Raw genomic sequence first — 24809 nt, 5'->3', positions numbered from 1 at the left:
AGCTCCCTAAATGCCGTGAGTCCCAGAACCCACGTGTCATCCAGAGGCCGTCCAGTGGTGATACGGCCCCTGGGATGGAAACACCAGGTTTTAAGGGGAAAACAAAGTTTCCAGAGGCCTTTTCAGAGCCTTTGGCTCTCAGCATGGAGTGGCCGAGTCCGGGCTCAGTCTTCTTCTGGTAGGTCCCGTCTGGAGGGCGGAGCAGTGCCCAGCTGCCCTTCTTGCTCTGGCTCAGCGCCGCCAGGAGAGACGCATTTTCCCAGACGCTTAACAGTTTGGGTTCGTGCTTCTGGCCCTGGGCTCTGTGGACCTCCAATCTGTGTGTGTGTGTGCGTGTGTGCGTGTGTGTGTGTGTGTGTGTGCACGTGCGTGCGCGTCTCAAAAGCCACAGGAGTAAACAGGGTATGTTTTCTTGGGGCATCATTTTCACTCGAAGTTTTGGAAAAAGTTTCTTGTTGTTACAAGTAGAAGAAACGTAGATACACCGCAGAGTAGAAAGAGGCTCAAGTCCGTTTTAAAGGTAAGACACACCACTTTAAGGAGATATGCATGGAGGCCAGCTTGAGCCACCCTTGGAGGGCTTCTCTGCCTAGAGCGACTTGGAGAATAAGTCCATCAACAACACCCATTTCTTGAGTACCTACTACGTGCAAGGCACGGTGCTAGACATGGAGGGGCGGGAAGTAGGAACTACAGTGCCTTCTCCCGAGGATCTTGTGGTCTCCACCATCCTCATCATCACTGTTATCACCATCACCACCTCCTTCTTCACCTTCGTAAGCTCCAGAACACCTGTGTCTGCGTTGTTCCCTGCTGTAACTGGCACGTATTAGATACTCAGTAAATAATCACGCTGACGTCTATGTTGTGTATTACCTGGTAGAGTCAGGAGCTAAACCCTGGTCTGTCCCACTGCAGTGCCTGGGCATTCCACCTTCAACCATGATGGCCCGAGGCTCCTGGCACAGCTGTCAGGCAGGACGCAAGCTCAGAGGCTGGCTGGGTTAGGGATGGCTTTGATTTAGTTTCTCTGTTGGGTACTGAGACAATCAGGGTCCACATACCAGAGGGAACAAGCTGGAGGTGACCACGTGTGTCCAGAGGTGTGACCAGCAGGGGGTTTAGGCAGCATTTCCATGTCTGGGGCTTCTTGGCCAGTGGCCACGTTGGCTTCTGGTGCTTCCCAAGCGTTTCTGTACACGCTGTAGCTGTGCCAGGCTGGAGAGGGACTCGTGGGGTTTTCCCTTCGATCAGGAACCTGCTGGGGTCACCTGCAAAGCAAGTCACAAGGCTGCCCCAGAGGACTTTCCCAGTCATTAGGGCTACCACTTCCTCAGACCTCCCAGATGTCCCCTGGAAAACACCAGCTTGGGATCCTCATGAGTGGCAGAACCACTGTTCTGGGGCTGCAGGGGAGATGGGCTGGAGAGACTGAGAACCCACGTCCTGGATGAGCATCCTGGTCCTCTGCATGCGCACGTGACCCACACTGGACCCGCGGGATGCCAGGACTTCTGCTGCATCTGGAACGGTGAGGGTGTGAGTCTGGACCCACTGGGGGACCTGGTTATAGTGAGTCCACCTGACAGTGATGAAGCCAAAAGAGGAAAGTGGAGCCAGAGATGGAGAGAGACTTGGGCTTTCTGGATTCAGCTTTACATAAGCCAAGCGTCCCCTGGACCTTTTGCTTGCCCGAGCCAATAAATTCCATTTTTCTCCTTTATCTACTCCAGCCACTTTAGGTTGGGGTTTTTTTTTTTTTTTTTTTGGTCATTCATAACAGAAAGGTCCCAACAGACAGGTTCAAAGACTTTTGGACTCACCACCCTCTTTGAGAATCCAACAAAAGCTAAGAATCCTCTCCCCAGAAATACGTACAAGCGTGCAGATACGTACAAGCATGTGGTTGAGCACACGGGCTCAGTGGATCTCTTTCATGGGTCTTCTAGGTACCAAGAATCTCAGGCTGAAATGGATTTGAAAAAAATGCTAAAAAGTTCTTGGAAGCCCACCCTGGGCATCTGAGATCAGAGGAGACGTTTTAACTGTGGATCTGGTCTCCACCCCCTCCCGAATCATAGATGAACAGCTGAGGTTCAGAGAGGTGAGCTTAGAGGTATAAACACTTGCCCGCTCCCCTGTGCACGCACACCTGGCTTTATTGTGCTTTGCTTTACTGGGCTTCATAGGTGGTGCATTTTTTTTTACAAACTGAAGGTTTGTGGCACCCCGGTGTTGAGCAGGTCTATTAAGTGCCATTTTCCAACAGCATTTGCTTACTTTATGTCCATGTGTCACATTTTGATAATCTCGCAATACTTTAAACTTTATTATTTGTGCTCTGTGATCTTAGATGTTACTGTTGTAATTATTTTTTTGTTTTTGCACATTTTTTCGACATAATACTACGGCACACTTAATAGGCTCAGTAGAGTGTAAAGGTAACTTCTACGTGCACTGAGAAACCAAAAGATTCATGACTCACTTTTTCTTGCGTGGACTGGAACCGAATCCTCAGTAGCTCCGAGTTATTCCCTTAAAAGTGTTTTCAACTTGAAGCAGTTGAAAGCAGAACTTCAGAATCCAGTGCCACCTGCACACCATTGACACAAAAGGGAGCCGGTGGCCAGATGCTGGGATGCAGAGCCTTGGGGACCTGTGTCCTGGCCCCGCTCCAGGCTTTCCCATGTTTACTCCACACAGAGCCTTTCATTGCCAGACTTCTGCTCATGGTGACTGAGCCTTGGTCACTGGCCACAGAACCCTCCACGAGTTTTTGAAATAATCATATATATCCCAAGAATGCAAGGATTCTTCAGTATATGCAAATCAATCAGTGTGATAAACCATATTAATAAATTGAAGCAGAAAAACCATATGATCATCCCAATAGATGCAGAAAAAGCTTTCGACAAAATTCAACACCCATTTGTGATAAAAACCCTCTAGAAAGTAAGCATAGAGGGAACTTACCTCAACATAGTAAAGGCCATATATGACAAACCCACAGCTAACCTCATTCTCAATGGTGAAAAACTGAAACCATTTTCACTAAGATCAGGAACAAGACAAGGTTGCCCACTCGCACCACTATTATCACCATAGTTTTGGAAGTTTTCGCCAAGCAATCAGAGAAGAAAAAGAAATAAAGGAATCCAATTCGGAAAAGAAGAAGTAAAACTGTCACTGTTTGCAGATGACATGATACTATACATAGAGAACCCTAAAGATGCCACCAGAAAACTACTAGAGGTAATCAATGAATATGGTAAAGTAGCAGGATACAAAATTAATGCACAGAAATCTCTTGCATTCCTATACACTAATGATGAAAAATCTGAAAGAGAAATTAAGGAAACACTCCCATTTACCACTGCAACACAAAGAATAAAATACCTAGGAATGAAGCTACTTAAGGAGACAAGAGACCTGTATGCAGAAAACTATAAGACACTGATGAAAGAAATTAAAGATGATACAAACAGATGGAGAGATACACCACGTTCTTGGATTGAAAGAATCAACATTGTGAAAATGACTATACTACCCAAAGCAATCTACAGATTCAGTGCATTCCCTGTCAAACTATCAATGGCCTTTTTCACAGAACGGGAATAAAAAATTTCACAATTTGTATGGAAACACAAAAGATTCTGAATAGCCAAAGCAATCTTGGGAAAGAAAAACGGAGCTGGAGGAATCAGGCTCCCTGACTTCAGACTATACTACAAAGTTACAGTAATCAAGACAGTATGGTACTGGCACAAAAACAGAAATATAGATCAATGGAACAGGATAGAAAGCCCAGAGATAAACCCATGCACATATGGTCACCTTATCTTTGACAAAAGAGGCAAGAATATACAGTGGAGAAAAGACAGCCTCTTCAAGTGGTGCTGGGAAAACTGGACAGCTACATGTAAAAGAATGAAATTAGAACACTTCCTAATACCATGCACAAAAACTCAAGGGGCTTCCCTGGTGGCGCAGTGGTTGGGAGTCTGCCTGCCAATGCAGGGTACACGGGTTCGCACCCTGGTCCGGGACGATCCCACATGCCGCGGAGCAACTGGGCCCGTGAGCCACAGTTACTGAGCCTGCGTGTTTGGAGCCTGTGCTCTGCAGCGAGAGGCCGCAATAGTGAGGCCCACGCACTGCGATGAAGAGTGGCCCCTGCTCGCCGCAACTAGAGAAAGCCCTCGCACAGAAACGAAGACCCAACACAGCCAAAAATAAATAAATAAATAAATTTTAAAAGGCAAAAAAAAAAACTCAAAATGGATTAAAGACCTAAATGTGAGACCAGACACTATAAAACTCTTAGAGGAAAATGCAGGTAGAACACTCTATGACATAAATCACAGCAAGATCCTTTTTGACCCACGTCCTAGAGCAATGGAAATAAAAATAAAAATAAACAAGTGAGACCTACTGAAACTTAAAAGCTTTTGCACAGCAAAGGAAACCATAAACGAGATGAAAAGACAACACTCAGAATGGGAGAAAATATTTGCAAACGAATCAATGGACAAAGGATTAGTCTCCAAAATATATAAGCAGCTCATGCAGCTCAATATCAAAAAAACAAACAACCCAATCCAAAAATGGGCAGAAGACCTATGTAGACATTTCTCCAAAGAAGATATACAGATTGCCAACAAACACCTGAAAGGATGCTCAACATCACTAATCATTAGAGAAATGCAAATCAAAACTACAATGAGGTATCACCTCACACCAGTCAGAATGGCCATCATCAAAAATCTACAAACAATAAATGCTGGAGAGGGTGTGGAGAAAAGGGAACCCTCTTGCACTGTTGGTGGGAATGTAAATTGATACAGCCACTATGGAAAACAGTATGGAGGATCTAAAAATAGAACTACCATACGACACAGCAATCCTGCTACTGGGCATATACCCTGAGAAAACCATAATTCAGAAAGAGTCATGTACCACAATGTTCATCGTAGCGCTGCTTACAATAGCCAGGACATGGAAGCAACCTAAATGTCCATCGACAGATGAATGGATAAAGAAGATGTGGCACATATATACAATGGAATATTAGCCATAAAAAGAAATGAAATTGAGTTATTTGTAGTGAGGTGGATGGACCTAGAGCTATTTGTAGTGAGGTGGATGGACCTAGAGCCTGTCATACAGAGTGAAGCAAGTCAGGAAGAGAAAAACAAATACCATATGCTAACACATATATATGGAATCTAAAAAAAAAAAAATGGTTCTGAAGAACCTAGGGGCAGGACAGGAATAAAGACACAGACATAGAATGGAGTTGAGGACACGGGGAGGGGGAAGGGTAAGCTGGCACGAAGTGAGAGAGTGGCATGGACATATATACACCACCAAATGTAAAATAGCTAGCTGGTGGGAAGCAGCTGCATTGCATGGGGAGATCAGCTCGGTGCTTTGTGACCACCTAGAGGGGTGGAATGGGGGGGTGGGAGGGAGACGCAAGAGGGAGGAGATACGGGGATGTATGTATAGCTGATTGACTTTATCATACAGCAGAAGCTAACACACCATTGTAAAGCAATTATACTCCAGTAAAGATGTTAAAAAAGTATTGATGCCAATAGTCATTAAATTCGTTCTAATAAACATTTTATCACAGGTTCACATATTAGACTACTACAGCTTTTCATGTAGTTTGGTAAAAAGCTGAGAAATATGGTCCATACATGGACTACTTGAAATGTAATTTTATAAAGTCTAATTTCCATTCTGGAAAAAACGAAATAATAACAACTGGAAAAAAAAATACATAGCCAGGGGCTGGAGCAGTGGAACGCTGAGCTATTTATGTTGTAAGTGAATTATGCACTTTTGTCCATTTGCACAGAACAGATCCCTCAGATGTTTATGTAATAAAGATCCCTGTGGGTCTCAGAATCAGAAAAGCCAATGTTTGTTTCAGTTGTCTGAGCAGCCAGAAGATTCCTTTTCTTGGGCTTGAAAAATACGGCAGGTTCCCCGGAGGCCGGCTTGCTGTGTCAGCGCGGTTGGTAGTCTCCCACGGGGTTGTTGAAAGGGAGGGGAGGGAAGACCTGTTGCAGGGTTAGGGGGCCTCCCTCGGAGCCGGAGGGTGCTGTCTGGCCGTCATCAAAGCCACGATTCCACGGTCAGGGAGGGCCTCGTTCCACTCCTGTTTTGTCTGCTGGAGGCTTCAATCCTGAGGATGTATCTTGGGATAAATCCTGGAGTCCAGTGTCTGCTGCAGAGATCGTCAGCCACTTGCCTAACATTCTTCAGAGTGTTGACTCAGTGTTAGAGAAAAGGCCTGTGCAATTGGGTTGGTTGGTTTGTTTTTTGCTTTAAAATTGTTATGAAATATTTCAGACATAGAAACCTCTACGCAAGATACCGCAGTGAACCCCATGGACCTGTCACGTGGTGTAAGAAACAAAACATTACCTGGGACCTCTTCTCAGTTGGCCCCTCCCTCCCCCAGAAGTGATGCTCTCCTCGACACAGGTGTTTTTCCCTGTGGGCATTTTTCTCCGCCCCTTGAAATTTCCTTCCAAAAGGGGTGACCTCAGGGTGAGCCTTCACTTTTCCAAAGGAACCCCGAGACCTCCTGTGCTGTAGCCTTCGTGTGGCCTTGGGGGCACTTGGGCATCTGGGACAGTGCAGGGGGACCCTTGAGGGCGAGCGGCTGAGTCCTGGTTCTGGTTGACCCCCCCTCCCCCGCCTGACCTGGGTTGACTGTGTCACCTCCCTGCGATGCTGCAGCTTCCTCCTCAAAACACTGGTGTCACGGCGGGCCCACTTGGGAGGGCTGTCGGGAGGACGGAGGGGGCCAGCTCCCGCCGCCTCGGTACATGTTAGCTGTTATTGTTATTGTGCGACCTCTGGACAGGTTTGGGTGCCATTCCTCAGGGGGCGGGAGGAGGGGAGCTGCCCCTCCTGGGCCTTGGGGGGCCCGGGGGCCTGTCCTGCCACTTTGGCTGGACGGCACAGCCTCTCGGCAAACAGACGGTGCTGGATTCCTGCCCCAGAATAAAAAAGCAAAAGAAAGGGGTTTCTTCATAAGCTGTTTAGCAACCCAGGGAGGGAAAAAACAATCAGAGACGTGGAAACAGCTCCGGGGGGGTCCGCCATGCGGTGAACCCGCAGAGCCCCCGGCCCCTGCTGCCCAGGCTGTGCCGTCGGGAAAGGGGAACAGGAAAAGCACAGCGGGTTGAGCAACAGGAGCCCAGATTGGGGCCGGGCGACCGCAGCCCTGGACGCCACAGCCGCCGGGCGTTTGCACAGGAAGCACCCGCAGCCCGGCTCGAGTGGGCCCTCCTGTGCAGGCGGCGCCTTGGGGTCAGGCCCGGGCCGCCACTGTCCTGCGCCCATTGCACACTAGGAAGGGGCCGGCCCTGGGGGAAGCCCCCCTCACACCCCAGGGTCAGAGAGGCAGGGGAAGAAGGCACCAACCCCATGCCCTGGGCTGGTGGCTCTTCCCTAAACCCTCGGGTCACGCTTCAGCCTGCCTCTCCCAAGAAGTCCCAGAACTCTCCACGAGGATTGCTACCTTATCAACCGGCACCCTTCTCGTAGCTTGTGACTGCCTGCCCTGGGGTGTATGTAATTTATTTCCAAAACCTATACAAGTAACTCTATTAGAGAAAGTTCAGAAAAAGAAAACAAAATTTACCTACGATCCCACCATCCAAACACTACAGCTACTGTAATTCTGGTATGTGTCCTTCCAGACTTTTTTCCTCAATTCATAGTTTTGCATGTGATTTAAACATAGTGTAGACATAATTGGAGAGCCAGCTTTTGACCGAACATAATCTCACGAGCATTTTCCATGCTGCTGTGGTTTTCATAGCTGTCCTTGTCAGCCCTGGGTGTTTTTTGTTTTTTTTTTTTTGCGGTACGCGGGCCTCTCACTGTTGGGGCCTCTCCCGTTGCGGAGCACAGGCTCCGGACGCGCAGGCTCAGCGGCCATGGCTCACGGGCCCAGCCGCTCCGTGGCATGTGGGATCTTCCCGGACTGGGGCACGAACCCGCGTCCCCTGCATCGGCAGGCGGACTCTCAACCACTGCGCCACCAGGGAAGCCCAGCCCTGGGTGTTTGGACTGCTGTTTTATTTGTAAGGTTTTAAGAAAGTGTTTCACTGTGGAAACATTTCAAGCTTGCATAAAAGTAGAGTGAATCGTAAAAGGATTCACTAGATTCTCATCATCCAGTTTCGACGAGTATCAGCCTGTGGCTCACCGCGCCCCCCTCACCAGCCCCCCCCCCCCGTATTTTTTTTCTTATTGTGGTAGAATATACATAACATAAAACTTACCATTTTTAACCATTTAAGGGCTCAGTTCAGGGTCGTTAAGCACATTCACATTGTTCTGCAATCATCACCACCATCGTCTCCAGAAATTTTTCATCTTCCCAAACTGAAACTCTGTCCCCATTAAGCACTAACTCCTCCTTCTCCCTCCCCTGGCTCTGGGAACCTCTATTCCACTTTCTGTGTCTATGAATTTGACTATCTAGGTGCCTCATATAAGTGGAGTAAAAATCCTTGGCCTCTGTGTCTGACTTCTTTCACGTAGCATAATGTTTGCAAGGTTCACTGACGTTGCAGCAGGCGTCAGCACTTCATTCCCTTAGAAGGCTGAATAATACTGCACTGTATGTGCGTCCCGCATTTTGTTTATCCATTCATCTGTCGATGCACGTTTGCTCAGGTGTTTTTGAGCAAATTCCAGACATCATCTTGTTTTGTCCACAGATGTGTCGGAGTTCTCTTAAAGATGAGGACTTTTTTAAAAAAAGCATCATAGCCGTAGCATGGTCCCATGCAGACAAGTTAACAGTAAGTAATTCCCTTGTATTGTCCAGTATCTAAGCAGGGTCCACGTTGCTCTGATTTTTTCTCGTGAACGTCTTCCTGAAGTTGGTTTGCTTGAATTAGGATCCAAGAAAGGCTGCTGTAAGTCTCCTTTAATTCTCTTTTCTCTCTCTGGCCTTTTGTTTGTGGAAGAAACTGGGTCGTTGTGCTGGAGAATGTCTCACATGCTGACGTGGATGGTGGGTCTCTGTGTGTCCCTCTTTCCCCCAGGCTGGACCCGACTCGAGTTCACTTTTTGGCAGGAAGGGCTCAGAGGGCGCCATGGCCTTCCTGTGACATTGCATCGGGCGGGAGGCATGGCAGCCACCGCCATCACTTTATGTTTTGCTTGTTTTTTCTCCTTTACATTTATTGTTACTCTTTACTTTGAAACTTTTTTGAACTTACAGAAACGTAGGAGTATTTCAAAGCATTCCTGTGCACCCTTCACCCAGAGACCCCATTCAGGTTTCCCAACAGATGGGACCCACGGCTCCAGCCTCTTGCTCTTGGGGCGCGACCCCATCCAGGATCACACGATGGCCCGTCGCCAATCTGGATCAGTTCTGGGGTCTTTCCTTGGCATTTGCAGCCTCGACGTGTTTGAATATTCCAAAGTAGTCTTTTGTCAAATGCCTCTCAGTTTGGGTTTGTCTGATGTTTCCTCATAGCAAGTTATGCATTTTGGCTGGAAAATCACAGAAATAATGCTGGGTTCTTCTAAGGGAATCCTGTGTTTGGGGGGGTTGGTTCATGATGGAGGTCTGTCCACGTTTATCCACTGATATCAATGTGCATTCGTGGATTCCTATTTCATTCAAAGCCAGACCCTGTTACTATCATTATTTACTTTCATCCTCAGCTACCCCTGCATTTCTGGAAGTCGCTTTTGTCACTGAACCATCTATGACAGAGCTTGTCCCACAGCAGGACCTACAGACCCCTCCTCTCTGAATGTGGCTCATTTGTCCCATGATGTGACAGTTCTATTGATGGTCCCTTAATCTGCCTCTACCTTCCCCCAACAGCAGTGCGGCGAATATCCCTGTGCAGGGACCTTGTTCCCTGTGGGAGGCATTCTATTTTAGAAAGCTCGAATCGCTGGAAATTTCTTCCTCCTTTTGAACCAAATCCACCTCCTTGCAGCTTCCACCTACCCACTCCTGCTGGCAGGAGCCGTGAGCTCTAATGCTTGTCCACCCCGCGGGTCACAGAACCGGTGAAGAAGCGCTCGGGTCCCGCACAGCTTCCCGTCTCCAGGTGCCAGCCATGGCCCTTCCAGCTCCCCCGCTGCCCTGGCCTCCGACCCCGCGCCAGCCCCGCTCTCATCACAGCCTGGTCTGCGGTGCCAGGCCCGCAGTGAACACAGCCCTCCCCGTGGCCTGAGCACAGGGGCCAGCAGGCCTCCCACCTCCTTTCTTTTGGACCCCAGGTCTGAGTACCAGTTGCTGACCCTTGCATTTGGCAGCCACGACCTACTGCTGACCCAGCTGGACTTCGGTCTGGCCGAGTCTGCAGGGCCTGTGAGAGATGACGCAGCTTTTTCATTTGCACCATCAACTGAACTCTCTCTGCAACCCTGGAAATAGGCGTGACCACCCACGTTTACAAATGATGAGGTTACCCGCCCCACGCAGAGGGCCCCCTCAGATTAGGGTAGTGCAGGGGCCCTTTGTGTGGCTGTGAGCGGAACCTCAAGGGAGAGTTGGGGCCCCCAGGCTGGTCGCAGAGGAGCTGTCTCCACCCCAGGCCAGAAGGGGCGAGGGAAGGAAGAAGTTTCTAGAACCAGAAGGACAGAGTCGTGTGGCTTCTGTCTCCCTGAGAGGAGCAGGGGTCTCTGATGAAGGGACACAGCCAGTGGTGGGCAGGGGGGCGGGAGGGTGGCCAGCGGGTAGATTCCCGACAGTGCCCTCCTCCCTCCCTCCAGTCTCCCATGGGGCTCCCCATTAGCCAGCCCTCCCCCCCATCCCCACCCCCGAGCCAGTGGAGCCACATGGGCCAGCCTTGCCGGGGCAGGGAGGACAGGCTGGGGGGCAGGTGGAAGATTCTGGCACAGAGGTTTAGTGAAGGGCCTGAGGTCTGAGAAGGAACTGGGGGAGGGTGGTGGTGGCTAACACATGGGTTCTAGACCAGGGGTCTCAGCTCACCCCCCCTCCTTCCCCCTCCCCCAACCACGTGCTCTCTTTAAATCGTGGGCGCCCCCAGCTCTGTGCCTGGTAGGTTGAGCCCCTGTCACGCCAGCCCATGAGTCGGGTGGGTGAGTGAGTGACACCCTCTGTGCTCAGCCCGCAGAGCAAGTGCCCAGGGAAGCTGGTGCAAAGCCCGTGGTCCTGGGCCGAGCCAGGGCGCTGCAGGACCCGCCTGTGCGGCATCTCCGCCCCACGGTGCTGGTCTGTGTCCCTCCTCAGCACATGGCCTGTCTGGAAAAAGCCGTCTCTTCTGATGGATGTTGTTTTCCTGCAGAGCAGGTGGCGGGGCCACTCCGCTCAACTTATTTCCTACTTGATCTGCTTTGCTGGTTGAAATGGAAACAGCGTCAGGCTGAGTATCAGTTAGAATTAAGTTCGAGTGCAAAAGAGGATGGAGGGAAAGTGAGAGGAGTGGAGGGAGGGAAGGGAAAAGGGAAAGAGGAAAGAAGGGAGAGAAGGAAAGGGGGAATGAAGGAAGAATAGGGAAAGAAATGAGAGAGAAAAACAGGTCTTTCACCAGACAGATCATTTCCCGTCCACATATTAAAAAAGAAAACTCCAGAGGGAGCAGCTCCAGGCTGGTGTGGCTACTATATGGTCACCAGTACCTCACGCTTCTCCTGTTGTGCTGTTCTGTCATTCCTAGCACAGTGCCTCATGGTCTAAGATGGCTGCTCGAGCTCCAGCCATCATGTCTGCATTCTAGCCAGCAAGAAGGAGAAAGGAGGAGACAGAGCCAGTCCTTTTGTTTTGAGTAGAATGAATAGAAGGGACATAACACTTCGCCTTACAGTTCATTTGTTTGAAAAGTAGCTTCTCTCCCTGAGAGAATCCTCTGCAAGGATGCACGCCAGCTCTTAATGTTGGACGCCTCTGGAGACGGGGATGGGGTGGTGCCCCGATTCTCGCCTGATGGTAGACTCCCACGATTACCAGGAGATGCCTCCAAGAGGTGCAGCCGGAGCCCAAGCCAGTGGGGAGTGAGGAGCTGTGTGCATGAGGTGAAGAGGATGGAGGTGTCGACCTCAAGGGGCAGCCCTGTGGGGAAGCCTAAGCCTTGCAGAGGCCGTTCTGCCAGGGAGGAGTTAGGGATTAGACTGGTGTGGAACCCTGGGGGGAAGGTCCAGGGAGGCAGATTTCAACTCAGTGTTATAAAGCACTTTCACATTGAAAGCTCTGAAAGAGGCAACACGGTGGCTTTTCTCTGGGCGTTTGGGGTGGGGAGGACAACCTCCCGCACCTCTAAGCGCACTTCCTAGAATAGAGATCGGGGACTCTTCTGGTCCACGAAGGAGTTCCTGAAAACTGGCAAGGTGTAGGGGAGTGAAGCCCGGGATCCCGCACGTGGGGGTCATTAACCTTTGTTGCGCGTGATCGGTCTGTGCCAGGTGCTGTCGCAAGAGTTCCCTGGGCTTGCCCAGTCCTTCAAGCCCCTGCACCCGCAGCCCAGCAAGCAGAGGCTGGCGGCCGTCTGTCCACAGCCTGCAGGGACAGAGGCTTGACCTGGACAGCACGTCCGTCTGGTGGACCAGACTGGAGCAGAGAGACGTAGGCCAAGAGTCAGGCGTGGTTTCCACCCCTACACAGACTGGGTGGCCCCACGAGGGTGTCGGCGTAGCTGAAGGAAGACGGGTTTCCAGGGCAGAGGGAGGGACTTGGCCTGCATCTGGGGAAGGGAGAGTCCCAGAGGCCCGGCCCCTCCAGGAGGTGCCCAGGGCAGTGGGTATCAGCTCTGCCCCACAGCGTTCTGGGCCCACTGACTGCGGACGCCCGTCCAGTGCAGGATGGAGGACCCAGACCTCTTAGCTGGGGCTGCGGAGCGTCTGCTTCATGCAGCCCCTGCTGTCTGGCCCTGCGCCGGCCGAGACACTGCCTGTTTATGACCCGGCTTCCCGTGCAGACCCATCTAGAGGGAGAGACTGCACAGGTAACGCTGACAGGCGTCTTCCGGTCCCCCGACACGCGGAATCTTCAGTAACGATCAGTGCAGCAGCCTTCTGGTTTCCCAAGCTCGGCTAGCAAGCCGGGGTCTGCTCTTGATCTGCGTCTTTGAGACTGGCAGACCCCGGAGGAGCAGAATTAGGGGGACAAGGGGACGAAGGCCACCCCAGGAGGCCTCCTGGGGAGGGCTACCTGGTCTCCCCAGCCACCCTGAGGTCCACATTCCAGATCCTTCTCCACAGTGGCACGTGCTGCTGGTTGGGGTATCAGGATGGGGTTGGGGATTCTGGGGGTGGAAACTCCTTGCTGGCATCCCCCCAGCCCTTCTGGAAGGTGGGTTGTCCTTTACGAATAACGAACAGAAAGCAAGTACTCAGCTAGGAGAGTCATGGCAGGCCGAGGCCCTCTGTCTCGGGGGCCTGTCAGACAGCCCCGCAGACACTAAGCAGCCTGAGCTCCTGCAGGCGTGCAGGTGCTGACGCCCGCCGCCTGGAGAGGAAGGAGGGCAGTCCTCAAAGGAAACCCGTTGGCAGCTCCGGTCTGAGTCCCCTTGTGCTGTGTGTTGGAGAACGTTGGTTCTGAAGCCAGAAGGGGGTCTTGGAGCTCCTAATTTAACCCCTCATGGGACAATAAGCCCAGTGCTTGCTCCTTCCTCTGGTGGGTGCTGGTAGATTTAGCAACCAGCTGGCCTGGGGGAGAGCCCTGATTCCTTAGTGCTGGCCCATTACCATGGAAGCGCTCCCACCAAGGCCGATCTCAAGCTGCCAACGTGGCCTCACCAAACGTGGAGTTGGAAAGGAGTGCCCCCCTGTGGGTCTGGAACCCTGATGGACTGGGCTGAAGGTCACTTGTCCTCTGACTGCACACAGAGAGGGGCAGCAATTAACCCCTGTTCCAGGGAAGCCATAAGCAAAAGAAGCCTTTGGGAGGTTTCAAAGGCATCTCTCGAAGCCAACAACCGTGCCTCGCCTGAGGACGCGCGGCATATAGGAGAGCACAGTCAAGGCGGCGCGTGGCCGTGGGTGAGCCACGGAGGAATGGGACAGCTCAGGGTCACTCGTGGCCCCCAGGGACCTGCTGTGCTCTGGGAACCTGCCTGCATCATTGCAATCTTGTTGACTGTAGTTTTGAGTCTTTTCATGTTTTCCAGTGAGCAGTGCAAGAATTGAACGTAAGAAGTGGGTCGCAAAGAGTAGAGAGCCACTGCTCTGAGGATTGAGGGCTTTGAAGCCACTACAAAATAGCACTTTGCTGTCAAAACCCGGGCTTTAGAAACATCAGTGGGCGGAGTGGTCTGGAAAGGGCCAACGATGTGAGCTCAGTCCTGTGGCTGGGGGGTGGGGGGTGGCGACAGCAGTCCTGCTGCAGAGGGTTTGGAAGGCACGGTCACTGAGCCTCAGCTGGCTCTTCGATCACGCGGGGATCGTAACCCCCGCCTCGGAATTGTCGGCAGAATCAAATGCCGGTGAAACGCTCAGCATTAAAGTTGATTTAAAAGGTCACTGTTAAAAGCAGGCTGAAAGGCTGCTGGCTGACGGTAACAGTAGGAGACTTACACCCTAAAAGTCATTTGTAAAAATAGGTTCCTGGCTTTTGAGATCAGTTGAGCTTCTATCCAGACCTCAGAATAAAATAGTGACAAAGTCAAAAATGATTCTGTGTTCGACTCTGGAGTCCAGGCTACTTTGAGAAGTGGGAGTGAATGCCGTTCTGAGAATTCGTCATGAAGTAAAACGTTGAATAAGGGAATTTAAAAATTTTCATCTTTTGGATTAAGAGGCAAATTATAAAAAAGGTTGATGACCTTAGGCTTCCAGGGGCCGTCCTGGGCTGGTGTGGGTCCACCCCGTCTCACCCATCTCTTGACTTGTAGAAGCGGAAGTGCTTCCGGGTCCTCGGAAGCCTCTGTCTCAGGAAACTGCCACGGGGCTTGTGTTGAGTGCGGGTCATCCATCTCAGCGCCAGGGACTCTGGAGACCTGCAGTTCAGTTCTCCCCTCCCCTTCCCCTCCCCTGCCCTCCCCCTCCCCTCCCCTTCCCCCCCCTCCCCTCCCCTTCCCCTCCCCCTCCCCTCCCCTCCCCTCCCCTCCCCCCTCCCCTCCCCTCCCCCCTCCCCTCCCCTCCCCTCCCTCCCATCCCCCTCCCCTCCCTCTCCCTCTCCCCCCCTCTCCCTCTCCCCTCCCCCTCCTCTCCCTCTCCCTCCCCACCTTCCCCTCCCCCTCCCTCCCTCTCCTCCCCTCCCTCTCCTCTCCTCTCCCCTCCCTGGCAGTGAGGCCTTAGCCCCCCAGCCTCACAGCTCAGCCTCCGAGAGCCACAGGGGTGACCCACCCAGGTGACAACTCATGAATCATGGGCTGGATGTGGGTGTTCAGTTTCTGACATGGCCTGGGGTCCCCTCCCAGAGGGTGGCAGCAGTCTTTCCTGCCCCTTGGCACTCAGAGGCCACTGAGCTGTGTTCCCAGGCAGGGAGCTGGGGTGACTCCCTAGAGGATAGAGGTGAAAACAGATGAAACCCAACGTCGGGTGCGAGAGGCAGCTCGAGAGACATCGGCTGCTCGTGGGCTCAAGCATTGCCCCCGTTTTTGACCAACAAGACCCATTTCCCCCCCATTCTGTGCAGTAAGGAGTGTCCCAGCTGGATTGGATCCAGAAAGGAGCTGAGAACATTAGAAAGCAGTTGGTGCGGTGCTGAGCGTACCGGTGAGACCGAGGGCCGGAGGGTTCCTTGCTCATGAAGTGAGGAGTGAGCATTGATGAGTGTCCCAGAAGAGAGGGGTAAGATGTGATTCAGCAAACACCTGAGGCGCAGGGCCCAGGGCAGCCAGGGCAGGTGAAGCCGGGCGAGTCCTCTGGGCTGCACAGGTGGGAGCAGCGTCAGGGTTTCCCGAGGGGGCCCCGGCGCCCAGCATTCGGCGTGCCTGCGAGGCTTGGTAGGGAGGGAGGAGGAAGTCGCTGGACCTGTCCCCGCGCGAGCATCCCCGGATGGGCCCCGCACGTCCCTGCCCACCCTCTGCCCTCTCCTGGAGACGGGCCCTCTGGGGCTCAGTCTCTACCTCGGTGCCGCCCGCCCCACCTCCAGGGAGTCGGTTGATGAGGACAGGCCTGCTGTGTATGCTGTTGGCCAGGCTCTGCGGGGGCCCCGGGGACGGGCAGGTGGGTGCACCAGTACGGGAAGGCAGATGGCGCTCCAGAAATGAACGAAGAACAAAACAAACACCAGTGTGGTCTTGACCTTGTCCTCGCTGGGTCCCTGGGAACTGGGCTCCGCACTCCAGCTGGGTCAGGCTGTGCTCTTTCAGTTCCCCATCGGCCCTCGTTCCCAGGGCTGCTGCTGCCCAGCGCAGCTGGAAGCCTGGCCGTGGGGCTGTGGTCCCTGGCCTGCGGCTGGCGCGGCAGCTGGGAGCGGGGCTCTGCGTGCCAGCGCCTGTCCCGGCCTGGATGGGGACATGGGTGTGGCCCGTCTGGCCGTGAGTGTTGGCTCTCAGAGGGCTGGGGGTGCAGGGGAAGGCCGGGGTCCACGGCTTCCCGGCCTGAGCTGGTTGCTATTGTCATCGGGCGAGGCACCAGCCCCTCGGACCGCCCCCCTCTGTTAACTTGGGTGATAAGATCTACGGCACAGGGTCGCTGGGGGGTCAAAGGGGCCGTGTGTGTAAACCCCCTCGCACTATGCACCAGACGTTGACTGTGTCCCCCTTCCCTTTGGAGGTCCCTCTCAGGACCTTCTGGCGCCTCCAAGCCCTCTCCTTCCTTCCCCACGCAGGACACCTCACTGCTCTCCCCATGTCCGGGACGGTCCCTCTGCTTCCCTTTGGAGGTCGGTGGTGTGGGTACCCTCAGCTCGGCCTGCCCTTCTCTCTGCAGACACAGAGCGCTCAACCGGGACCACGTCTGGTGCAGGGGGCGCTCACCACATTGGCCAGATGAAAGGGTCCCAGTGAGGAGTCCCCACCAGAGGGGTGGCTGGGGGTCAGGGGTTTGGGACGCCTTTCAGTGGAGTCTTTCTGCGCCCTCCCACCCCCGCCTGCAGAGGGCCACACAGCCACCTCCAAAACTCGGGGTGACCACGGGACAATCGAACTCGTGGGAAGTCAAAGCCAAAAGCTCCCTGCTGGCGTGAGCTCAGGGTCACTGCTTTTACCGACGAGCTGGAAGCAAGAAACAGTCCTGAGTCCCAGGGAAAAGACTCTCTTGCCATTGTCCCCGAGACGTCCTCTGTCAGACTCCATTTCTGGAAGTTCCCCCGCCTGGGCAGGTACATTCACCTCCAGCCCCCTTGTAGCGTGGAACCCAGAGACCAGGAGCCCATCCCCCTGTGGGCAGAGGGGGCATGGGGTGGAGGTGACCTCCCACGTGCACTTGCTGGCCGGGGACTCTGTTCCCTGTCCCGTCTCCACAGGGTCCCCCAGGAGAGGGCACGGGCTGGGTTTCAAAGTGCAGGGACAGGCAGCCTCTACTGTAGGTCTCTGGAGTTGAGTGAGCCTCCCCGAATCCTCACGGGGTCCAGGAGACAGGGCTGCAGGGGGCCAGGTAAAGGTTAACACCTGGATATCCAGAGTTACCGGGGAGACCCTGCACCTCACACGGGTGTCCCCTTTCGGCCTCAAGGTTGTAAATTCTTCCCCAGGGTAACAGTTAGTGCGGAGCCCCCCGGGTTGAACGCCGCTGCAGCTCCCACGCTTGCTCTGCTGTGGCAGTGGGTTGGAGCGGGTTTGCTTCTGGGCCTGCTTCATGAGAAGCCTTTCATTTTCTTCCCACCCAAGGGGATGCCCTCCACCCCTTCAGCCCAGCCACAGACTCCCCAGCCTCCAAAGCTCAAGGAAGACCCTTCTCGAAGCTTTCTCTCCACCACTCCCGTGCCATCCGCTGCATCAAATCCTTCTCCCCAGGGCCAGGGGGTGGGGCTGTGCAGGGGAATGCGGGCTGAGCTGGGCTCCGTCCCAACCTCACTGCTCACTGGAGGGGAGGCGGGGGCTCCTGGGAACGCAGCTTTGCCTCTTCCAGTTCTGTTTTCTCACCTGTCGACTAGGCGGAGTACGGAAGCGCACAGAGCGCTCTGCGTGGATCCCTGGGCCGCTGGGCCGCGTGTGGATGGAGGGGGACGAGGACACGGGAAGCCGGGAGCCCCCAGGCTGGCCCAGCCCGTCCCTCCCTCCGTGTAACCCTGGGGGAGTGGCTTCTTCCTCGGGTACAGAATTTCCTAAGCCTTCGAATGTGGGGATTAGAGACTCTAAGCTCAAAGGTTCCTTCTGGAAGGTGCCGGAATCTCTTAAGTGTGTTGTGAGGGGCTTTGGATGCCGCGTAAGGTATTTCTTTTTTTATATATGTAAATTTATTTATTTATTTATTTTTGGCTGTGTTGGGTCCTCGTTTCTGTGCGAGGACTTTCTCTAGTTGCGGCGAGCGGGGGCTACTCTTCATCGCGGTGCGCGGGCCTCTCACTGTCGCGGCCTCTCTTGTTGCAGAGCACAGGCTCCAGACGCGCAGGCTCAGTAGCTGTGGCTCACGGGCTTAGTGGCTCCGCGGCATGTGGGATCTTCCCAGACCAGGGCTCGAACCCGTATCCCCTGCATCGGCAGGCAGATTCTCAACCACTGTGCCACCAGGGAAGCCCGCGTAAGGTATTTCTTATGCTCTGATCTCTTCGGCATTGGTCCCTTGCCGGGTTGTGGTCCCCCACCCACCTGTCTGCGCCTAGCTGGCCCCAGCCCAGGGATCCTGTTGTGGGCCTTTTGGTGCTCCTGGCATGGATGTGACTTAAAATCCGCCCTATGGTATTAAGATTCCAAAGTCTGTCTTTGAACTTTTATTTTTTTATTTTTTTTGCGGTATGTGGGCCTCTCACTGTTGTGGCCTCTCCCTTTGCGGAGCACAGGCTCCAGACACGCAGGCTCAGCGGCCATGGCTCACGGGCCCAGCCGCTCCGCAGCATGTGGGATCTTCCCGGACCGGGGCACGAACCCGTGTCACCCGCATCAGCAGGCGGACTCTCAACCACTGCGCCACCAGGGAAGCCCTGTCTTTGAACTTTTAATGGCCCTGGACAAATGCTTTGAGGGTGAAGACTTGTTTCTTTCAATTCGAGCACATAGAATTTAAAAGCATTTTTCCCACACTGGGGCAGCCCCTTTCAAAGCTCAGATTCCCCTTCCCCGGACCCCAGTAACCGAGACAAACCCACCTGTCAGGGGAGGGTGTCCTTTCACCACCTGTTTGGATGTGATTTGAGTCACCTGCCTTTGACTGGGAAGCTGCGTGTCAGAGGCCGCTTCTCCAGGGCAGAGGCGGCTGATTGATTGATTGATTTAAAAGCTGTGAATCAGTTTACTGAAGTTGACTGATTCTGTGCCACACGGAGTGAAAAAGTTTGATGTGTGTATGAAATACGTGTCGTGCGGGTAAAGCTGTGGCTCTTACATTGGGCGATACAGGATGCGTTCCACGTACTCACCCTCCTTAGCCAGGTCGGTGTATGAGCTTCTGGGCGGCAGTGAAAACTGGGCGGCTTAAAACAGCAGAAGTGTATCTCTCACAGTTCTGGGGCCGGAAGTCTGACGGTAAGGGCGGGGCCCTGATCCCTCTGGAGGCTCTAGGGAAGCCTCCTTCCTTCCCTTTCTCTCTTCTTCCGGTGGCTCCTGAAATCCTGGGCTTTCCTTCCTTCGCGGAGGCGTGGCTCCAACCTCTGGCTCCATCGTCCCATGGCCCTCTCCCCATGTCTGTGTCCAGGCTTCCCTCTTTTTCTTAGGGTACCAGTCATTGCATCAGGGCCCCCCAATCCAGCCTACCTCATCGTCATCTGATCACATCTGCAACACCCTACTTCTAAATAAGGCCACATGCACAGGTGCCAGTGGTTAGGGCTTCAGTGTATCTTTTCGGGATGTACGGATTTACCGCACTGATATACCACATCCTCATTTGTATTTTGATTTGGTAATCAATCTAGCTTACGTTCAGAACACAGTAATTTTGGAAGTCCCATTTAAAAGCAGACCATGGCTTGTTTTATTTGTTTATCTGGTTTTAACCATTCCTGTGATAACTCGTGACCCACTTCAGGTCTTCCTAGCTGTCATTCATCTGCGTTTGGCCTCGTATCAACCTTTGTGTGGCTGTGTGCTTAAGAATGCTGTCTCCTGCTTTACCATCCTCCCCTAGGACACCCGACTGGGTTCCAGGGCTGGTTTTGCCACTGTGAAGGGAACAGGTGGGGGGGTGAAGTCCAGGGGAACCAGCTCCAGCATCCTCTCTAGTGGGGTCGCACAGGACGTGCTAAATTCCCCCAGCCGCGAGCTGTGACAGCACGTGTGCAGCGTCGTCCATCAGGGACGCGTTAGAGCTTCAGCGCGCGGGGTCTTTATTCGGGAGGCCGTTCACACGAGCACCCTCTGCCTGACGTGCACCCAAACCCCAGACTCGCAGGAGGACAGCAGGAGCCCGGCACCAACACCCCTGTCTGTACACACAGCTTAGGCACAGGGAGCCGCTCATCAGTCCTGGGAGGGGGGGACCCTCCCCAAATCCACCTTCCCAGACGCCAGCCAAGGGCTGACCTTGGAAGGCGGCCCTTCTGGGGACCCCAGTCTGGAGCCTGCTGTGTTAACACTGACGTTGCCCGAGTCCCTCTCCTGCTGCTTTCAGCCTCCTTGTGACCACAGCACTTCAGGGTTTAGATATTTGAAACTTCCCAAACCCCTCCCCAGAATCCCAGCACCTTTCCCATTACCCCCCATGCTCTGCTTTTGGCCCCCAGAGTCCTCGTAACATAGATGCCCTTGTGTCACCCCAGCATCCGAGTGCTCACTCCCTACACCTCCGTGTTTGTTTTGAATTTTTATTGTTCCTTTATCCCACATGGCAAACACACGGCAGCGTATCATCACTGAGATCCCCCAGTACAGGATTAATTCTATCATCCGCATTAGTGTTTCAAATTTGGGCTTTTAAAAATACAATACATAACTCCAGATCTTTTAGGAATCAGTTGATTTCTATGTACGTGTTCAAAATGATCCCGAACCCACTTCACCCTCTTCAGTTTTGAGGTCGTGGGAGTGTCTGTTCATTATTCTTTGGGTACCGACAGTGGTGTAGTAGGACACACCCGTGTGCGCCGTACAAGCCTGTTCTTGAAGCACCGTCTCTCCAGGTCTCTGCTTGTCTGCTTCTGAGCATTACTGTTTTGACCCCTCAATCGCACTCTTTGCTTGAATGTTTCCAGATCTAATAACATAGCAAAAGGCAGCTGTTGGAGGGAAGCTGGGCTGGGCCTTACTGACTAACGTGCTCTATTTCAGCGACACGGCCACTTCCCTCTCTGAGGTTCTCAGCCACTCTCCACTTGGGAGCGGACACCACGGCTGTGTCTTCTCTCACACTGTTTATGTGCCTGTGGTTTTGTGAAGGTCAAGCACAATGTAGGTCACCCGCGGTGCCGGGAGGTGGGTGGGATGCCGGGCTCTGCATGTGGAGCGAGCTGTGTTTAGACCTTGTCCGACAGGCTGAACACTCACCTTTCCGTGCGGCTTCCAAAGAGTTCCCACGTCTTAATTTCAGAGTGTGATAGAAGGATTGGGGGTGGGGGCGGGTCTCATTTCATTGAAAAAGATTTGCCCTGACAAGAAATTCTGCCAACCCCCAGTCCTCTTCGTTGGTCAAGAGAGGTCCGCAGCCAGCGGTCAAGAACAGCTGCTGGACGGAGCCTGTGCTTATGCGTCGCTGTCTGATGGGGAAGCAGCCCAGCCCGTTCTCCACATCTTAGGCCATTGGTAGCACAGGACACCGCTTTTCAACCTGAAGGAGGCCTGTGTGCCCAGGTCATCGACGCCACACTTGTTCCTGTAGGCAGTGTGTCTGGATCCCAAGGGAAAAAAATTGTATAATCTTGGAACCGTCGTATTTATACGCTGGCATAACAAACGCTCTCTGCGAAGGAGGTCTTGGTCCTTAGCAATTTTCCATCTAGGCTGCTCTCTCACTCTCCCTATCCTTGCCTTCCATTTCTTCCACAAATATTTATCAAAATGCTTCTATGGGGACTACCCTGGTGGTGCAGTGGTTGAGAATCCGCCTGCCAATGTAGGGGACACGGGTTCGATCCCCGGTCCGGGAAGATCCCACATGCCGTGGAGCAACTAAGCCCGTGCGCCACACCTACTGAGCCTGCGCTCTAGAGCCCACAAGCCACAACTACTGAGCCTGCATGCCACAACTACTGAAGCCCACACGCCTAGAGCCCGTGCTCCGCAACAATAGAAGCCACGGCAATGAGAAGCCCGCGCACCACAATGAAGAGTAGCCCCCGCTCGCCACAGCTAGAGAAAGCCCGCGCGCAGCAACGAAAACCCAACACAGCCAAAAATAAATAAAAATATATTAAAAAAACAAACCCCAAAACCCTTCTATGGGTGAGACATGCTGGGCCCCACACCATAGGGCTCACAAAAACAATCAGAAGCTTCGGATGTGTCAGCGGAAGGAAGACGTGTTCAAAACGATCCCAAACCCAAGGTCTCAGGAAGGCCGGAGCTCATTGGGGATGACTTCCGGTGGGACGAGCGCATTCCGGTGGGATGGCAGTGGTGCCTCCTTTACTCTGAAAGCGGAAACTTTGTGTCGTGCCAGTTTCTCGGACTGCCCAGCCCGCAGTCTCCCTCCGCAAAGATGCAGGATTCAAGAATCCAGCACTGGGACCTCCCTGGCGGTTCAGTGGTTAGGACTCCGTGCTTCCGCTGCAGGGGGCACGGGTTCCATTTTTGGTCGGGGAGCTAAGATCCCACAAGCCATGCGGCGCCCTCCCCCCTCCCCCCACTCCCAGGAGAGCGATCCTGGTTACACTCAATCCTTCTTCCTGCCTTTCACTCTCAGCCAGAACCTTATTTTTTTTAAGTTAATTAATTAAATAATTTATTTTTGGCTGCGTTGGGTCTTCGTTGCTGCGCGCGGGCTTTCTCTAGTTGCGGTGAGTGGGCTTCTCATTGCTGTGGCTTCTCTTTGTTGCAGAGCACAGGCTCCAGGTGCACGGGCTCAGTAGTTGTGGCCCACAGGCTCTAGAGTGTAGGCTCTGTAGTTGTGGCGCATGGGCTTAGTTGCTCCGTGGCATGTGGGATCTTCCCGGACCAGGGCTTCAACCCGTGTCCCCTGCATTGGCAGGCGGATTCTGAATCGCTGCGCCACCAGGGAAGTCCCTGTACACAATTCTTAACATACATACCAAAAATCTAAAAAATCATGCAGTTGTGATTCTTTTCTGAACAGTTAGTTATTCCAGTGACTTTCCAGCTTAAAATTTGGAGGCAAATTTTCCTTAACAGGACAGCAAGTACCAATATCTTCAAATATTGATTTGCCGTTCCGTCATAAGTCCCACTAATTCACAATTTAATATCATATACTGTACATACTCAAATTGTCCATCGTTCACAGCACATTAACAAAGTTACTAGAACTGTACGACCACGACCAAAGATGTTACTTACAGAGCACACAAAATTCTGACCAGGAGAGCCAAGATCAAGGAGTGAGTAGTTTGCTTTTGGAAAAATTCTACCAAAAACAACATGGGAAGAGAAGTAATTTAAAGTGTTGGCGGTCGGGGTGGGTGGGTGGGATGAACTGGGAGACTGGGATTGACATATACACACTATTGATACTATGTATAAAATAGATAACTAATGAGAACCTACTGTGTAGCACAGGGAACTCTACTCAGTGCTCTGTGGTGATTGAAATTAAAAGGAAATCCAAAAACGAGGGGATGTATGAATATGTATAACTGATACACCTTGCTGTACAGTACAGACTAACACAATATTGTAAAGCAACTACACTCCAACAAAAATTAAAAAAAAAAAACGTGTTCAAGACATTAAACGCACAGCTGACTCCAACCTACCATTTAGTACGCTTTGTATTAGAGGATAGAAAGGCTACCCCCATCTGTGGAATGTTAAGCTCACACCCAAGACAATCAGAGCCTCCCACATTCAATATCCTACTATGTTCTGGTTGTACCAGAAAATGAACAACCAGCAAATGATTTCACCACTTAAAAAAAAATTTTTTTTTACACTTAAAAAAATGGGATGGGGCGGATTCCCCCCTTTTAAAAAATGTTTCTAGAGCTCCTAAAAAACTGGCATTTACAAAACAGTTGATAAAAATATTCCTGTGGATTGTGCAAGAAGAGAGACGGGGACCACTGATAGGACCAGGTGTGTGATATTAATGTGACTTGGCTTCTTTCTCTCCTGCTTCATCGAAGGCTGGGCTGTCCTCGTTTTCAGTTTCTCCATTTTCTGCAGGTACATCTTCTTTAGTCTCTTGGTTAGTGGCTTCAGCCTGTTTTTCCTTTGCTCGCCTTTTCCCTTGTGTTTGCACTTTTTTGTCTGAAGATTCATTCTTTCCTGCCGGCTTTTGGGGCTGCGTTTCCACTTTTGCAGGAGCCGGTTTAGCTAGCAACCTCGCCGATGTCCTCTTGGGCTCCTCCTTCGCCGCCCCCTCGGTGGAGCCAGGCTTCCTCTCGGGCATCGTGGCGGCGGTGAAGCTGCCGCTTCCCGCCACCCTGCTACATATTGCGGCTGCCGGGCGGCGCGGCGGAGAGTGCCGGCGGGGACAAGAGCTGCGGTGGCCGAGGGGCCAGAGCCTTATATTTGAGCATCTTCAGTTTCTTCCTCTCCACAGACTGTTTCTTCCAATGAAATGGTATAATATCGTGGAAAGGGCGCTTGAACTGGAGTTCAAAAAAAAACTGGTCTCAGGGCTTCCCTGGTGGCGCAGTGGTTGAGAGTCTGCCTGCCGATGCAGGGGACACGGGTTCGTGCCCCGGTCCGGGA

At 52.7% G+C, this 24809-nt stretch overlaps 1 protein-coding gene and 1 pseudogene across 1 annotated transcript in view; one reads left to right on the top strand and one right to left on the bottom strand.

Moving 5' to 3' along the window:
* IRF8 (interferon regulatory factor 8) overlaps positions 1-24809 on the top strand; it is a 93960-nt gene that overhangs the window by 12298 nt on the left and 56853 nt on the right. The window lies entirely within an intron of this gene.
* On the bottom strand, positions 24199-24504 carry LOC117309129 (non-histone chromosomal protein HMG-14 pseudogene; annotated as a pseudogene).

This window comes from Tursiops truncatus, chromosome 19, assembly GCF_011762595.2.
Source record: "Tursiops truncatus isolate mTurTru1 chromosome 19, mTurTru1.mat.Y, whole genome shotgun sequence".
Taxonomy (NCBI): domain Eukaryota; kingdom Metazoa; phylum Chordata; class Mammalia; order Artiodactyla; family Delphinidae; genus Tursiops; species Tursiops truncatus.
Note: the sequence above shows the minus strand (reverse complement) of the source record. Positions and strands in the feature narration are given on the sequence as shown.